The sequence below is a fragment of the Serinus canaria genome, chromosome Z (assembly GCF_022539315.1).
Source record: "Serinus canaria isolate serCan28SL12 chromosome Z, serCan2020, whole genome shotgun sequence".
Lineage (NCBI taxonomy): Eukaryota > Metazoa > Chordata > Aves > Passeriformes > Fringillidae > Serinus > Serinus canaria.
Window position 1 is genome coordinate 28,122,500 of NC_066343.1, and position 19,139 is coordinate 28,141,638.

At 38.1% G+C, this 19,139-nt stretch overlaps 1 long non-coding RNA gene across 1 annotated transcript; it reads left to right on the forward strand.

Annotated features, from left to right (window-relative positions):
• Nucleotides 1-9,089: 9,089 nt before the first annotated feature.
• Nucleotides 9,090-13,106, forward strand: LOC115485107 (uncharacterized). Its single transcript, XR_003945847.2, has 2 exons — nucleotides 9,090-9,214; nucleotides 12,799-13,106. It is a non-coding gene; the product is annotated as an uncharacterized LOC115485107 (long non-coding RNA).
• Nucleotides 13,107-19,139: the final 6,033 nt, after the last annotated feature.

Below are 19,139 nucleotides of genomic sequence, written 5' to 3' on the forward strand. Positions count from 1 at the left end.
CTTCAGCCACTTCCCTGAGAAGCCTGTTCCAGCACTATGACACCATTTCCAGGCTATTAATCATCTTTAGAAGGTCATGACCATCAGGAGAGATGCCTGAGGATTGGAAAAAAATGCAAATGTTACCCCAGTCTTCAAAAAGAGACAGAAGGATGGCTCAGGATGTTAGAGGCTATCAGTCTTACATTTGTTCTTGGAAAGGTGATGCAATGGCACATCCTGCAAGTCATCTCAAAGCATGTGCTAGACAAGATTATCAGGAATATTCACAATAGATTCACCAAAAGGAATCACACAATCACTTAGGTTGGAAAAGACCTCCAAGGTCATCAAGCCCAAACTTTGACTGATTGCCACCTTATTACACAGACCATAAAATTGAGTGCCACACCCAGTTGCTTCTTGAGCACCTCCGTGGATGTTGACTCTACCATCTACCTGAGCAGCTTGTTCCAAGGGTTAACACCCTTTGCAAGAATCACAGAAATCATCCTTAAACAACCTGCTCGTGTTCTAGGAAGGGACAGCTGACTGAGTTCATAAGAGGAGGGCAGTCAATGTTGTCTTCCTGGATTTCACCAAGCCTTTCAACCCTGTCTTCCATGATATGCAAGGTCAGGAAATGCAGGCTGGATGAGTGGAGAGTGAGGTGGATTGGGAAATGACTGAATTGTGGGTCATTAGAGGGTGGTGATCGGCGGCACAAGTCAGAAGTGGCTCAAGAATCTGGTTGGAGACCCATCACTGGTGATTCCTCCTTAGGCTAAATACTGTGCCCACCGTTGTTTAATCTACCCATCAATGACTTGTGTGGAGACCAGACTCCTCCTTTGCAAGTTCACTGATGACACAAAGCTGGGAGGAATGGCAAAAGCTGTCTGAGGACAATCCTGGACAGCATGATCACAGTGACCCTGCTTCAGCCAGGGCTGGACAGTGCAGTGACCAGTACTGCCTACAAGCTCAGCCATTCTGTGAACAGTTCTGCTCTAATTCTCTGAACATTCACAGACAGAATTCGTATTTCAGGTCCTTACAAGGTATTTGGTGAAGGTCAAGCACAAAATATCATTAGCTAGACATGTTTTTATTGACCTCAATGTACAGTCATGCCAAATCTATGAAGAGATCTATGAAAAAATCTGGGATTTAGTGTTCCTCTACTTATTCTTTCTCTAAGTTGTAAAGATATATCTTAGATTTAGACTTCATAAAGATTTGCCTGTGTAGCCATCTTTATATTTTTTGGTAGAAATAGGTTTATAGATGGAGTAAACTTGTACAGGGGCTTCTGAGTATGGCTCTGAGAGGACCACCCTAACTTAGCAATGATTTTGAAACAGCAGAGCTTTTCTGAAGTAAGCAAAATTCTAGGCCTCATTCCTACTTTTCTTATTTTGATGTACGATGTCATCTCTGTGAATTGTGGCAACCCTGGATATTTTTATCCCTCTGCAAGTCAGACAGCTAAATTTTGTGGAAAGATAAGTGGGACAAGAACATACTGAAATCTTGCATGGAGAGTACTGAGGATGTCTGTTTAAGAAATCATTGTGGGATAAATGGGAATGGCAAAGTATTTACATATCTTTATAAAAAATTTCAGTGCAGATATTAATATTAAGTATGTTAAGCGCCAAGCTCCTTTGGTGTTCAGCATGTTTATGTCTAGCTAGTGCTTGGCTTTGCCTGTATTCTACATTACCTGCAGGTGTTTTAATTTCACTTCACTGTCAGCAGCTGCTCTTTTTAGAAAATACATCCAAACACCTTCAAAAACTCAGTAAGAATTATACACCTATTTGCTCTTGGGGCTTAAGGAAAGAATTCTAGACTTCATTAGCAAAATCAGAGGCAGATCTTAAAAAAAATAAATCCATTTCTGCAATTTCTGTCAGTAAGTTAAACACACAATATTGTATGCTAAGAGCACTTCCTACCTCAGTTCATGAATTCAGCAGTTTTGCTAATATTTCTGCTTTGACATCTGACATTTTCAAAATTCTTTTGGACTCTAATTAATACTGCTTTAATAAAAGACTTTACATGATTCCATTTAGTAGTGAATTGCAAGAAGAGCATTTGCAGAGTGAAGGTATTGTTCATTTTTCAGAGACGCATTTGGTTCTTGTAGTTTGAGAGCACCCCTCCTGCCTTCTGAAGTACCTACAAAATTTTTCAGCAGAGTAAACAATCTCCTCTTTTAAATTAGTCAGAGTTATGAGCACTTCAGTACCTCTGCTTGTATTTTTTTTCATTTTAGTATCTCTGCTTTTATTTTATTTTTAACTGAGCTTTAGAGCCTTTCAAGATCACAGAATCAGATAATCACAGAATCATACAGTTTGGAAAAGGCCTCTGAGATCATCAGGTCCTATCTCTGACAGATTGGACCTGATGCAGATCATGTAAATCATGACATTAAAGTGCCACATCCAATCATTTCTTGAACACCCCCGGGATAGTTTTCCACCGACTTCCTGAGCATTCAAATGTTTAACAACCCTTTCTGTAAAGAAGTTCCTGCAGATGGCCAAACTGAACCCCACCCCAGCACAGCTTGAGGCTGTGTCCTCTCATTCTTCCTACAACTTTCTTTCAGGTAATTGTAGAGAGCAAGTTTTTAATGGGCCTGTAGCAAAACAGCAAACAGTAAGTAAACATATTGTACTAATTCATTTGCAGGATGTAAAATTCAGCAAGTACTAAAAGCAAGCAGGAGAAAAGAAGTATAGAGTGGAATCATAGAACTATTACAATTTAGAAGACTTCTAGGTGGAAAAAACTCCACAAATTCTTTTAAAAAACCAAACAAACAAAATCACCAGACAAAGCAAATTAAACAAACAAACAAAACAAAACAAATCAGAAACAAACAAAAACCAAAACAAACAAAAAAACCCCAACAATTCCCTACTCAGGTTTTAAAATCAGGATTTTTTTACAGGAAGAAATATGCATGTGTGTCCAGGTAGCATTCCCTATGTGAGGGGAACTTATCTTCAACAGGTGCTATTTGTTATACAGTTCATACCTGAACATTTGTTACATAGTTCCTAACTGAACATGGTAGTTGAATATATCAAAAACAATGGATCTGAAAGATACAAGTAGGAGCTGAAAAGCACAGGAGAAGAAAGATAAGCAACAAAGTTTGTTTTGCATATGGGTACAATTTTCCAAATTGAAAGAAATTCTCTATTAAATAAAATATTTTGTCTGCTGGAAGAAGATGTTTACAATGTACTCCCTGACATTTGAAGACTGAAAACTTGACACTGTGCTTCCAGACCAAGACCACATGTTCTTGAAAGACAGAAAGCCAGGTACTACTGAGTTTGAACAAAATAAAGTCAATGTTTTCTTTTTCTCTTAATATTTTTGTCTCTTTGAATCCCTGTTCCTTGAGACGTTAGTGTTCAAAAATAAGGTGCTGATTTGGTGCTGTAACAGTAAGACAGAAGTCCAGCGACTCCATTAGTAGAAGCAAACGGAACTGAAATGATCTGACTTAATCAGCCATCAGGAAAAGTCTGATGTACCGTTGCTAAAATTTTTTAGCTAGGCAATAAATATCTGGCAAGACAGACACCACAAGATATCTTTCTAGTGGTCTGCTTTACAAGTTGTCTTGTAAGCTGTAATGATTTTCTGTTACTAAAAATGACTTTGCAAACTTTTAGTCATGTTTAAGTTGTAGTTTTATCTTTATGGTCATAACTTTAGGTTATGGTCCTAACTCCACACTAGGAGCAAAGGGAGGGATTCATTGCAACCAAGATCTAGAGGAATAGAATATTTAAACTGATTGAAGATCTTTTCAGATGAAAAGTGCAATGAGGTATAAAGGCTTGATATAACAGGAGAGAAACAGGTGCTTAAAATAGGAAGGAGCACTTTGTTTGAGATCAGAGCTTGTTGTCCCAAATAAAGCACTAAGTTTTTATAAATAATCTTGGAAACACTTTCTATTACAGTCTATATACCAGGGCCTTTGGAAAGAGAAAAGCCAAGCTGTTTAGTTGCAGGACATGCAGGCTGCAAACAAAAAATTTTAGAGGCTATTGGTGTTCTAGTCAGGAATAAAGAATTGGACAGGAACAAAACAGAATCAAACTATCATGGTAGCATTCCAACTTCCATGAAGAAATCATTAAAACAACAGCATAAATCTATGTTTCTCAGCAATACTAAGAGACAAAATTGGATGGTAAAAACAAAAGCCAAAAGTTTTCAGTATCTTAGCATTCACAAGCTGGGTGGCAAGTATGTTATCCCAAAGGCACTCTGTGACTGCTGTATTTCCATGGTTTCTTATGCGTTGTACCAGAGAAGCCAAACATCATAATCCTGATACACACTGCAAATCAAATGCTAAAAAGGACTGTGATGTTAAATATTGGTCTACTCTTGGTTATCAATTTTGTGCAAGTGGTGGAAAGTTTATAGCCAACACCTGTGTGACTTCTGTGACCTGTGCATCCTGTGTACCTTTCTCAGGTATATTCTGCTTAATGGACAAGCTGAATGATGGTTAATGATCTGCCCTCTCTTCACCCTCTACATATATGGAATAGGAAGTATTAAGAACAGATACTGATAAAATATACTCAGACACTGATAAAAGATACTCAGTGGAAAACAGACTATTAGTGCCAGAACTTTATTAAAAAAGTATATGTGAAAGAAACTGGGTAAAAAACAGTGTCTCCAAGAGACATTAAAATCTATAGAGACAAAGGAGTAGGAGAGAAAAATTACTGCCTCTGGATGTCAAAGTAACAGTAGGATAAAGAGACTATCAAAACTGTATAAGCAAAAATTAACTGGTCTATTTTTGCTTTGTTCACTAAGTTTTCATATGAATGTTCAAAACCAAACTCATGTCTAAAACCTACTACGGAGCTATGTTTTGTATTTTTGCTGAGAACAATCATTTTTGGCACCCAGTGTGAGGCTTACAGCTTCAAGATAATGACAGGTTTTGTTGGGGTGTGCTAGGCTGAATTTATGTCTATTATTGCATTTTAGAAGCAAATCAGCACGTTCCTGTGCTTGCCATGGGGCTCACTGGCCTGAGTGTACACTGGACTCTCAAGCTTGTTAGCAGCTGCTTTTTGCTTTTTTCACTCTCTGCAGTGCTGTGCTGCTGGGCTGGCAGGAGGCCAGGGCATCGCTGCTGTGCCCGAGCTGCTGTCCCTGTACTGCTGTACTGAACAGGCTGCAATTCCAGTGTAAATTTCAGCTGAAGGGACTGAGACCAGTGAGTGGGTCCACAGAAGAGCAGGATGCCCTGAAACATTTGTGGCTGTGGACAAGTCCATACCAGAGCAGCAACACCTCAAAGTATTTGTGGAGATGATTGTGTCTGTGTGGCAGCAGATGCAGCTTTGAAATGGTTCTGGCTCTATATTAAGTCCATGCTGAAGAAGGCACACCCCAATTATCTGTGGCTTTCAATGTCCATGCTGCAACAGATACACAAAAATCATCAGTGGTGGAGATAGTAGTGGATATGCCTTTAAATATAGTGGATATACCTGTACTGCAATCCATGGTTTGACTTCTACAAATTGCTATAACAGAAACAAACTGAATCAGTGGAGGAGACGTTGCAAGGACCAGAACAAGTGCAGCAGTGACTTTATCTGAGCTGGCTTTGGAGCTCAGTAACAACTTGACAGTTCTCCTGAGTGACCATCATAAGAGATGTGGTCTGAACTCATGGACTGCATTGACTCAATGGATGTTTTGTGGACACTTATGGACATTTATGGACATTTTATTGATATTTCATGGGACTGGTTCAGAGATTAAGGGAATGATATCTGTGTATCCTACCGAAGAATGGGAAGGGGGATGATGGTTATTGGATAGTTTGGGATTTGAGGATGATGTAAGTGGTATAGAATCTAGGTGGAGAATGTATTGGTTTTGACTGAGATAAAGCTAATTTTCTCTATAGTAGCTAGTATGGATCTAGGGGTTTGATTTGTGTTGGAAACAGTGTTGATAACACAGGGTGCTTTCATTATTGCTGAGCAGGGATTACACAGAGCCAGGCCTTTTCTGCTTCTCACTCACCCCACTAGTGAGGAGACTGAGGATGCGCAAGTTGTTGGGAGGGGACACACAAGGGATGGCTGACCTCAGCTGACCCAAGGGATATCACAGAATCATAGAATTATTAAGGCTGAAAATCCTCTAAGATTGAATCCAAATATTAACCTAGTATGTCCATATTCACCATTGAAGCACATCCCAAATCCCACACCCATACATTTCTTCATCTGCTTGCAGGGATGATGATTCCCTCACTTACCTGGGCAGCCTACTCCAATTCCTATTCAATGAAAAATAAATAGGCCCAAAGGAGAGAATCCCTCATGTTTGTAGTTATCTTTGGTACCACTCTAGAACTCAAATATTCCAGTAACATACTACTATGGCCAAGAATACTGTAGGCTGTAAAAGTGTGCTCATAGTCTAAGCTCTCTAATATGATTTCATGTTTCACTTCTTTCCTATATCACCTATCCATCTACTTTTTGTAAGTAACATAAGACTTCTGAAGACAATTTATTTCCTCTTACAGAATAAAACATTTTATTTTACAAAGGAAATAAAATTTCTGATATTTGCACATTTATCTTATTTTCTCTCAGCAACTTAAATTTGTTTTATATAATCTTTAGCCACGCATGCTCCAGTTCATCAAAAGAGCCTTTGGTTCTCACAAGTATTCAATATTAATAGGTTTGTAGTTTCAAAACAAGGCATGTATATGACTAAGTAGGTTAGAGAAAACCACTGCAATACAATTAGAAGGACAGTAACTACAACTCTGGTTGAACAGAGAGAGTAAGGAAAATTGAAGATATAAATAGATGTTCCAAAAACCAAGCAATCATTTATTAATAAAAGATAATTGCATGTGTTCCCTGTCTGTTCAATGCACTCCAAGATTAAAGCAAGGTAAATGTTTTAAGTACTCATTCGGTTTTGGTGAATAATAAGGAATCACATTAAAGTCATTGTGCCTGTGTCCCAGGATGTAAGCAATATTTTGTCAAATCTAGTCTAATATCTTGCTGCAATTTTCAACTTTTATGCTTTTGTTTGCATACCTACATGAATCCTTTTTCTCGCAACAATTGAAATAACCTTACCTTTGTTTTTTCCTCTGGTAGCAGTGATTTATGAGTAAGATTATCTGGGACACAGTTTTGAGGGTATATAACACATATTTTTATTTCAAAACAAAATGCTCTTTGAGGTTTAGCAGCGTAAATGAGTCAGCAAAAAAACTTCTGCTGTTTACTCCAAGCTTTCGGACAGCAATGCTGGATTTTTGCAAGTAAAAGGAATATATCTCTGAGTATTTGAATTGTTATCTTGTCACAAAGAGAAGATCAAATGGAAAATCTGGAAAAAAGCTTAAGATAATCTACAAAATTTGGAACAAAAAAATTCATCCACTTTGCCCTTTTCTTTACAAATAAGAATGGACAATACATGCCATATCCTAACTGCACAGCTTTCATAATTAACCCAAAAATAGACAAAATTCAGTTTGGTGCAAATTATTTATCTCACAGCAGTAAAGGAAGAAGGTGAGTGTATAGGATTTGTTTTTCTTGTTAATTTTGGATAGTTTTCAAAAATATTTTTTTCTTTTATCATTCTCGTTTTGAAAGGAAATATTTTGGAATTTCACTGAATTATGTATTCTATTTCTCTTAAATGGACTTGGGAAAAACAAAGTGCTTTGAGAGGCAAAGAGTAGAAAATATTCCTTTAAATCAAAAAATCTGAGCTTATCAAGTGGGCAAAAAGGGAAATAATTACAGAAAATCTAACTCCCTGTCATGGTTTAAGCCTGGCACAATGCCAGTGCCCCCACGAGAACACCTACTTCCCTGGCACCTACTGTGAGATATGATCAGAGACAGAGCAAAGCAGGCTCCAACTTAAGGTTAAAAGGAAAAAAACATTTATTAACCTACAACTACAAAGGAAGACACACAAAACACAATAGAACATAAGATGAAAACCTTGCAAAATTCTTCCTCCTCCCCCACCAAATTTTCAATTTCATTGCCACCCTTCAGACAATCGATTCTCAGTCTCTCGAGGAGAGAGGAGTCCCTCTTGCGCCACACGCCTTCCATGTCCAGTGCTCTCACCACTGCACATGGATCAGAGCTGCTTCTAGGGTTTTTCATTTTAAGGATACTTTGACCAGTTCCAAAGGGAGCACAGTCCTTCTCCTTTTGGGACACTTGTCCCCCCCAGATTTCACCCCCTGGGGCCGAGGGGTCTCTTGAACAGAGATCGTCTTCTTCTTCTTCTCTTCTTCGAAGTGGAGGGCACCACCACCACCCTCCTCACCCGTCGTCTCTGTTCACATTCCTCCACATCACTGCACTCTCCTGGCTCTGAGCCATCGCCTCCCTCTAGAACGCAGTCTCTGTGTCACAGAAACACAAGGGGTTCTGCTGTGGCTACACAAGAAAAGTCCAGCCCAAAGCCACTCCATCATCTCCTCCCACCTAGAATTTTCCTCAACATCTCAATCTCAACATCTTCTCAATCTCATCAACTTCAAAAAAACTCAACTTTTGCAAGGTTCTCATCTTCCTCGGAGGGGTTAAAAGTCCCAAGCTCTCTCTCTCTGACGGTTTACTTTGTCAACTCCCACGCTTGGCTGCCCTGCTGGGCACCCCCCCCTTCTCCTTCACGCTGAACCACTATCACAGGCACCACAGGCACCGGCTCTGTCTCTCTCTCTCCCTCTCCGGGGGGGGCGAATGGGGGATGGGGGAAGGGCCCGAAGCCCTTGCAATGCTCTCCTCCACCCTTGGGCCCAGGCCTGGTCTACCTCTCTCTCTCCGGCCACATGGCTCCCCTCCCCCCCTGCCCAGCCAGATCTGGGCGGGGGGGGGGCGGGTCTGCTCACTCTCAAGCGGGACTCCAAGAGGAAGTTCCCCTGGGAGATCACAGAGGCGTATCCATGCTCTCAGTGGACAAAGCAGGTGCCAATATTAAATCTGAACACTGATTGGCTTGCCCACACCATCACAAAAAACATCATTTCCTTTCAAACCACGACACTCCGCCGTGTAACTAATATGTCTGAACACATAAGGACTATTCTCTGAAATTAGAATTGCACTCCAGAGAGCAAGAAGAAACAAAACTGAGCAAAGAATTGGTAAGGTGCTTTTGTATCTGTGGGGCCAAGAAGCTGTGTACTCAGCAAGACCTAAGCCTTGAAACCAAAGTTAACCCATGGCATCAGGAAAGAAGTATAAAATATAACAAAACTTAATGAGAGGAAAAGGTAATAATTTTGGAGAAAAACACTGGCAAAAATATTTGTAGAATGGGCTTTTCATAATGGAAGAGTATAGCTTTTCAGTGGTCTCAGAACATTTCCCATTTCCAGTGGGTGTCTGAGGCTTACACTTGGCTTCTTCTCCAGGAAGAAACTCCTTCTTCTAGGTGACAAAACTATATGAAAATACTGAAAAATCAATATTTCTAGTCATTTCTGTGTTTCTTCAGATCCCTGAGGGAATTTGAGCCATATCCTTCCATTCCTACAGCTCAATTTACTTTTTTAGTCAACATGTTGTCTTAGATAACAAGGATTTGAAACAACTGCTCTTTAAAAATCTTGACTCCGTAGCCCAAGCGTTTGTCTCCCAAACTGAGAAAACTGACCTGAATAGATCTGTATATATTGGATTATAAAATCTATTTTGCATTTGTAAAGTCTGTCTATAAATGTTTACTTAAATATTTTTGCCTACTGTGAGCCTATGCTAGCATGCTTGTAATGTCCAACAGAATTTCACAGTCATAAGGTTTTTATGCCACCCACATTGTCAGCAATGATTATTAAAGATCAAGCTGCTGAGTTTTCCTAAAAACGTTAATATAAATGCCATTTCCTAGAAAAAAATTAACCTAACTCGACAGTTTTCCTAAAAACATCACCTGTGTATCATTCTGCCACCTAGTAGTGTGCTTGTTGGTGACAAGTAGTTTTCATTTAAATCTGGTTGGATTTCTAATATGTACAGCAATAATGAAGATGCTAGAGCAAAAACATCTTGATGACATAGATGAGTAATGCCGAACAGTATAATATCAAGCACAGATGCTGCATTTCTGAAATATTTCAAGACTCTTAAGGATCTAAAATACTCAAAAGAAAGGATTAAAAAAAATGTAAATATTGTCCACCTATAGCTTAATAGCCAGTTTTCAGAAGTTGAAAGGAATACTTGCTTACAACCCTTTCTACACTTGGAATTTTTTTTCTATTTTAAATTGATTTTTACTTTCCTGTAAAAATGTTTTTCTATGAAGCTATTAAAATGGGTCCATTACTTCTGTCAGTATGACTCGAATTGTACATAGAATGTAAGAAATTATTTAATTTTCATACTTCTGCTTGATTGTTTGTGGTGAAAAGTTGTGTTTGAACAACCAGTCACTCATTTTCATAAATGCCAATTTTGTGTTTAAGTCAAAGCTGCCCCATATTGTTTCTCCTATATAGTATTTCAATTATTAAGAATTGTTGTTGTGGGTAAACACCAGTGGGCATCTAAGCACCCCAAAGCCACTCAGTCATGTCTCCCTTCATACTCAGTAAGTTAAGGAAAAGGAAAGATAGTAATTCAGTATAAAATAAACAAACTAGCATGTTATGAAGAAAATAAATTCTCTGTTATAAACAAAATTCTGTTATGAAGAAAACAATTCTTTGCTAGGCAGGTCCAGTACAGTGTTATAATGAGGTATTAAGTAATTAATCCCTCTACCTGATCTTTTATGATGGAGAAAAAAATTTCTGGCGTGGAAAAAAAGTTAAGTTTTACAGGCTTAAAAAAAATAAAACAGTCTCAATAAAAAAAGTAATGTACACAAAAAGCTATTGAATAAAATATATACTCTTCTTCTTACTTACTAGTTTAACATATATTTTATGACATCATATGACAGGGAGTTTTACTGTGTGCTGGGGTCAGCTGCCTCAGATGTGTTCCCTATCAACCTCCAGTATCTTTCCAGCCTGTTTCTTGTGGGTGGAGAGTGTGGAAAAACAAAATCTCAATGCTGTGCATGCACAATTCACCAGTAACAAATGCATCATTTTGTTACAAAAGGTGTTTCAGTCACAAACCCAAACCACAGCACCACACAGGTTGCTATGAAGAAAATCTATCTCAGCCAGATAGGATAGAGATTTGAAGGAAAAACAAAGAAAGGAAAGTCCACATGATTTTATGATATTCTAATGTACTTAAAACTACACATCCATATCAAAGTGCCCTTGACATTTAAAGACATTACTCTGAAACAGGGATTAATTTTGCAAGGTCTGCTATAAACATTACAGCAATGAGTTGCCCCTAGCAACCATGTGTCTTCTAGGTCTTCATCTTAATACTGCAGTACAAAGAAAGAAAAAAATCAGTGCTAGAAAGCCACATCTTCATGAAGAGGGAAGACCATCCCTGAACTGAAGTTTTAAGCTTGAAACACCTTTCTTGTTACAATGCTGTTTGTGTGCTGCCATGCCTTTCAGCTTCAAAGGGATACAAAAACTGGCACCACTTTGCCCTTTCCTTCATACGTAAGGCTTCAATTCTAAATAATTCTATTATTAAAAATGGGGGAAAATACATTAATTGAAAATTGGTAATGCAATTATTATAATTTAAACTCCGTCATCACCACATATTTTATGTCTTGTATTGTGAGGATTTTTTTCTAGTGAGGAACAACATCCTTAGTACTTTAGGGAGATATTATTCAAATGACGGCAAATGTTTAGCAGCATTAGGCGCTATGATAATAAGTCATTTCCTTTTCCCTTTTTTTTTCCCCCACAGTTAACGAGAAGGTCACTACCATAAAGACCTTCAGTATCTTTGCAAAACTAAGGTGCTTGAAAAAAACAACCAGAAAAATCTCTGTAGGAAAAAATATTAAAAATTGGAATATTTAGCATAGTTCTGCTTCCAGGTGCTCTATTTAAGCTATCACCTGTCTTGTCAGCCTTAGATTGTTTTTTATGGCTTGGGGCTGGGTGAACTTAAATTGCTTCAATTAATGATTTCAACATGTGAAGATCTAGTTACATTATTAAATTCATGTAAAGAACTAAGTACAGGTAGAAAAGTCCATGCAGAAACTAACTCTGGACATCTCCAAAGAAAGGTCTACTTCTTAGTATTCCTTTCAATGTTATTTGTATAATTGTATTCAAAAAAGAAATTTTAGAATATTAAGTAGGCTTTTATAAAAGTTTGGACGAGGGGGTCACAATCTTGATCCAAATAAATCCAGTAGTCCTTTCATGGGTAAAAAGCTATAATTTCCATAAGTATTTAACTAGTAACAAAACCCTGAACAGAACTTTGTCAAGAAGCTGACATAAGAAAAGCCTGTTTTGAACAGTGCAATGCCTTTGCAAGCGCATAATATTAAAATCAAAACTATTTTTAGTACTTCAAATTCACCCTATGATTAAATAATATCCAGACCTGGGTATTAATAATACATGAGAAATCTTAGAGCTGTGTGGGATTCTCTCCTTTGAAGTATATTTATGTGCACTGCTTCCACAGTAGCTATGAAATACTTCAGTTTCTTAGTGGGTAACATGTCCTTTTACCGTCTGAAAAAGAGGCATTTCAGATGTTGGAATTTTAGTGTGTTTTTCCCTCTTTATATTGGCATTTATGCTCATGAAAGGTAACTCTGTCTTTGCAAATACAGGGGAAGTCTAATGGCAGTTCTCCAGAACAGCTGTTTCTTGATATATGCTTGTCAGTGAAGTTCACAACGTGGGGCATCCAGAAACAACTTTTCAAACACTGATTGCAAACCTGACTCAACAAAGCAAAGCAAAATCAACCTGCATACAACAGGTTGCACTAATGCAGCAAATCTCAGCACACATGCCCATAAACTTTCAATGTGATGCCATCACACATATTGGAGCAATATAATAATCCAAGCACAGAATACTGCTCATTGTTGTACGATTGATATAAGCAAAATAAAGATACCTTGGACCACTTTAACATTATGGATTTTTGTTTTCTTTTAATCACTGTGGAGGTGAAAAGGTTAGCTCCCTTACAACTGACAAGATCTTGGAGTGAGGCACCCATACTGAGATAACACTATTATGTCACTATCAATTATAATAGCACAGTATCTTTGATCACTTAAATCTGCCTTTGAGTGCATTCTCTTTTTATGAAATGTGATTTGCTCACATAGAAAGAAAAAAGTTTAAAAGTATATCCTGAATAAAAAAAAAAAGAAAAAACAAATCAGAAATACCATAATTTTGCAAAACTGCCATGCATCTCCTGCTTTTATTCCCATTACAATCCCATTAGACTTTTCCCATCCCAATCCCTGTAGACTTTTCCTAAATATTTTGAGCTGTTTCCTTCCAAGGGAAGGGCAATGCTTTCAAAGTATACCTTATCTGTTTAGGAAATGAGTCTAAAAAAAAGGTCAATACAAATTATAAAAATAACAAAGCAACTTCTGGCTGTCAGCATAGGAGAGCTTGTGTCAAATATTTCTCCTCTAAGGGAGGGTCTGTTTATTAACTACGTCTCAAGCAAATTGTACGTTCTCTTGAACGTTTTATCGTCTTGTGCCTCCAAACAGAAATCAAATTAAATAAATTATTCCAAACCATAATTTTCAGATATGTCATGATTTTTCACCACAGCTAAATTGTCAGCAGTATAAGATAAGCTACCAATAGATAAGATATGTATAGGAGCTGTGGTGACCAGTTCCAGAAGAAATTATCATACTGCAGGAAAATTATAAAACAAAAATAACAGCAAACAAAGTAAACAAAATCCAAAAAAATCCATATGTCCTACTGATTCTGAACATGCCTTTGACAGTGACCATATGAACAAATAGAATGCACAAGCACCTCAATAAGACCAAATGTACTGACACAGTCAAACAACTTCAAATGCAAATAATGTTTTTGTCTTCCATTTAATACAGTAGCTATGATTTCATCATGATTTTGTGTTTTGACACTAGATTTGTATACTCAAAAACCTATATGTTTAGTATCTTTTACATATATATATAAATATATTTATTTTATTGTCTCCAATGATATTTATCTCAGTCACAATTAATGAATTTCTAGAAGACCTATAGGCTAAGAACCCAGCTTTTTCCCAAAGGAAAAAAAAAAAAAGTCAGCTGATTGCTGACAGATTTCCCATTGTTTTTCAGATATCAATTCAAGTAGTAATTTAATAAATAATATTTTTAAAAAACCCCACTTGATTCACATCACTATAGAAAAGGAAATCCATTTGGAAATTTTTATGCAAGACACTGAGTAATTTAAAGCAAACTTTGCACTTTTTCTTTTTTTTTTTTTTAGAAATGGGGATTTTAGGGCTATGACTTTTTTTTTATTATCTTTCTCTACTTTCTTTCCCTTTATTTTCTCACCTTCTGCCATCATTTGTCCTAAATCAGAGTAAATCAAACTCCAGAGCAGAATCTCATTGAGGATTTATCCTGTATTACTCATCCATCAGAGTATCCTTTATGTTTTCTATTTGTATTTCTAATTATTTTCTGGCCAACGTCTTTTTGTATCAAAAGCTTAGGGAACTGCAGGTGTTGATGATAATACTTAACTTTAGTGTAATTTATGTTTTACTGCTCTGTAGAGGTTAAGGAACAGATATTGAGAGTTGTTATGTTAACCTAGGTACTTTATTAATTATTGTGCTTAATAAAAAATGAACTGAACTAAGTGAAATAATCTCCTGCTACTTTAAGGAATAGTCAGTGCACTAGTATATCTTCTGCAAGTGAGACATGCACAGATGCTCACTGGAGACATGCACCTCTATTTCCTTTCAGTAAGCAGCGTGATGTGTTTTACAGCGCAAAAATCCACTACAAAACTGAAGAATACTAGCACTTCTGTTACTGCACAATTTACTGGGATTTGATTAATCTCCTCCTGGACAGACCTGTTAAATTCTTTCCACCCCTAACTTCTTTTAAACAAATAATTATAATCCTGTTGCTGCAATCATGTGGACATGCACTGAATATTCAGCGACTATAAAAGATATCTCTTCTGAAATCATAATGCTTTGGAAACTAATTCAAGAATATCAGCTAGTTTGTCTTCCCTCTGCCTGAATCCAGCAAGTGTTTTTATCCATTGGAGAGAGATGGAAATGGACACATTTTAACAGAAATGTGCAAAAAACCTGGTATCTGAGTCAGGATTAAAGCTTAGGGGTATCTGAATTTGTAACTGTTATGAAAGGTAACTCATATTACTCTTCTCTGGAGCAGCTTCACACATCACAGAGGTTTTTCCTCTGCATATGGCATTGGCTGCACAGTGCAGAAATATTCCAAACCACCATGCATGGTAACCTGCATATAACCAAGTAGTTCATCTGCCTGTGGGCTTTGCATCCTGGAGCACTCCAAATATCTCCAGTAACAGAAGCTAAGGAAACCTGATTCCTCTAAAACTGTACAAAAATGTTACCATGTTATCCCCATGAGACAGTTAAATATTCCAGTTATTGTGTTTTGCTGCTGCTCAAAATCTCAGGATCAGTCCATTTAATTTCTGCATGTGATTTTTCCTGTCTTTCACATCCCAGAGACTGGGAGAAGGATTATGTTGTGGGCAGGAGAGTTTAAATTGTGCAGAAGACAGTCCTATGCTGCCTGTGTCTGGTGGTTTCAACCAGCATAGTCTGTTGCAGTCCCTTGGGAAGTTGTGCACAGCAGTGCTACATGACCATAAGTGGCCTTTCCACAAGTATAAAAAAACTTCACAAAGCATAGTACAATAAAAACTTCAAACCTCATTGAACAAAAATCTCATGCTGTATAAATACCACTCTTCAAAAGACCATGGTATTGTCCTCAGGGCATAACACAAAAGAGAGAAATACAAAAGAGAGAAATACTGACATGTTTGTGGGTCTTAAACACTTCTTTTGTCTATTTATTACTGAGTTCATCAAATGGCAAACTTTGTTGTACATAAACCACTTCTTAGCTTAAAGTCTCAGACACCAACTGAACTGCATCCTAAAAGCACGGAAAGAACTTGAATCTCTTTTTGGGACTAATGTAGGTAATAGATTTCTTTCTAGTTCCCATAACCTTAAAAAAATATTTCTTCAATAAATAAAAAAATAATAAATATTTTATAGAGCCTATATCTCTGGTAAATAAATTATTCTTAAAGGTTTCTGAGCCAAACCCCAAGCCACTTTCATTTGTGGGGATTGTTGACCCATGTGTTCTTCATATCCAACTCCATCCCCTTGTCCCCACCTCCATCCCCTTTCCCCCCCTGTAAATACCCATGAAAAGGAGCAAACACAAGGATTTTTTTCCCAGAGTTGAAGTACACCATCGTTCATCCCATAACTGACGCACCAATTACATTGCTTAGCATTCTAAGTGCTATTTAAAAGGTAAAGTCCTCCTAGGTATCATAGTTAAAATACATCTTCTCCTTTTGTATTATGTATTTTGCAGGTACCTCTTTCATATTGTATCCCTTTTAACACTGAATTCCCTCCCTACATACACACACACCTTTGTGCACAAACACACACACATACACACAATATTGTGCCACACAGCACACATTTCCCTCCACTTCTGAAGTACAGAAACACAGAAGTATTTCTGTACTTCTGAAATACAGAATACAAATATTAGCATAATTTTTTTTTCTGAATGCAGCAACCAAGCAAAAGATGTTTAGTCTTAAGTTTGTCTACAACCATTATATAATTTTGTGTCTTGAGAGGATGACCTTTTTTCTATTGGTGTTGCACATCATAAAGATTCCTCAGTCAGAGAAAGAAGAGAAATAAAGAATTTTAATATTTTAAATTGGTACCAGATGAGACACAGATAACTAACAAACCTGACAACATGAAGAATCACCACCTGTAAAGGTCAAGATGAGTAGAAGCCAATGCTGACCAGTCCTGTCTACCTGGTCCTTCTGGAGGGAACAGACAGACAACAGATGCAAATGTGACTAACAGCAGTGTCTGTGCCTCCAGAGAGGAGGAGGGATGCCTGCATGAACTACAGCCTGCCCTTCTGTAAAGACAAGCAGAAACACTGAGAGAGCTGGTGGATACCATATTAACAGCCACTCACAAACATCTTTGAAGGGTCATTTTTGACAAGGAGAGATGCCTGAGGACTGGAAGAAAACAAATGCCACCCCAGCCTTCAAAAACAGGACCTAAGCCCTTACTGGTCTGTCATCCTCACCTCAGTCCCTGTAAAGGTGATGGAGCACCTCATTCTGGAGGCCATTTTTATCCATACACATGGCAAGAAGGTGGTCAGCAGTCAACATGGATTCAATAAAGATAAATCAAGCTTGACTGACCTGATTGCCTCCTATGATGAAAAAAGCCAGGATAGATGCAGGGAGAGCAGTGGGTATTGTCTACCTTGACTTCAGCAAGGCTTTTGACACTGTCTCTCACAGCATCCTCATGGGCAAACTCAGGAGGTGTGCACTGGATGAGTGGACATTGAGAACTGGGTGAATGAGGGTCACAAGTTGGAAGTCTGTCACAGGTATTGCTCCTCAAGGTTCCATACTGGGCCCAGTGTTTTTTTCCCTATCCATCAATGATTTGGGGGGAGGGCAAATGCCTCCTCAGTGAGTTCACTGATGATCCAAAGCTGGGAGGAGTGACTGAAAGTCCAGAGGGCTCTGCAGCTCTTCAGAAGGACCGCAATAGGTTGCAGAGATGGGCAGAGAAAAGCTGTCTAAAATTCAGCAAAGTCATGTACAGGGTCCTGCACCTGGGGACAAGCAACCCCAAGCACCAGCACAGGCTGGGGTCACCTGCTGGAAAGCAGCTCTGAGGAGAAGGAGCTGGAGGTACTGCTGGTCTACAAGCAGTCCATGGGACAGAAGTGCCCTGGTGACCAAGAAAGTCAGTGGGATCCGGGGTATACATAAGGAAAAACATTGCTGGCAGGTCAAGGGAAGTGATCCTGGTCCTTTTCTCAGCTCTGTTAAGGCTGCATTTGGAGTTTTGTGTTCTGGGTTCCTCAGTAAAAGAAAGATATTAAACTCTTGGAATGGGGCCTCTGCAGTGCCATAAAGATGATTATGGGACTGGAGCATCTCTCTTATGAGAAGAGGCTGAGGGAGCTGGAGCATTTCAGTCTTGAGAAATGACCAAGAGGAGACCTGATCAATTATGCCTATAAGTATTTGAAAGGAGGACATCAAGAGGATAGAGCCAAGCTCTTCTAAATGAGGTCAAGCAATAGAAGATGAGGTAATGGGCAGAAACTAATGCACAGGAATTTCCACCTGAACAGACTGGAGAGTTTGTGGACTCTCCCTCACTGGAGGTATTTACAAACCATCTGGACACAATTCTTATGTAATGTGCTCTAGGATGACCCTGCTTAGGCAGAGCAGGGAGGTTGGACTAGATGACTCCCTGTGGCCTACCTGGTTCATCACTTCCAATCTCATTCTGTGATTCTGTGAAAGGCACAATTATGAACTGGTGTTAGCTAAGCAAGGTCCAATTTGCCATGCATAGTGCTGCATTGATTTGTCCCTAACTAGCCACAATCTGGAAGAACATGTATCTGGAAGATCATGAGCCAGACAAAGACAGATTTAGTAATAACTATTATCCTTCAAAATTAAATATTGCTTACCAGTTCTTTAGAAAAAAATAAACTGGAGCATCTCTGTTGTTTTATTTATGCTCTTTTTTTTTTTTTTTTAAATAATTCAGTATTTCTATGCCAACTTGTCTTCTTTCCATCATATATTTCTACATAAAATCAGTCTTTGGAAAAAGTCTGAAAACTGAAACAAATCCAGAATTTCAAATCAAAACCCCATAGAAACACAGTATTCTTCTCATGAGTGGAAAAAAACTATTGCACCCATATGAAAAAAAAATTGAGTTATGCTTTGTCCTCTAGCTTCACAGAGTCAGAAAATATTTGTACTTATTTGCTCAAAGCTTAGACATCATTTCAGATTCCCTTCTGCTTTT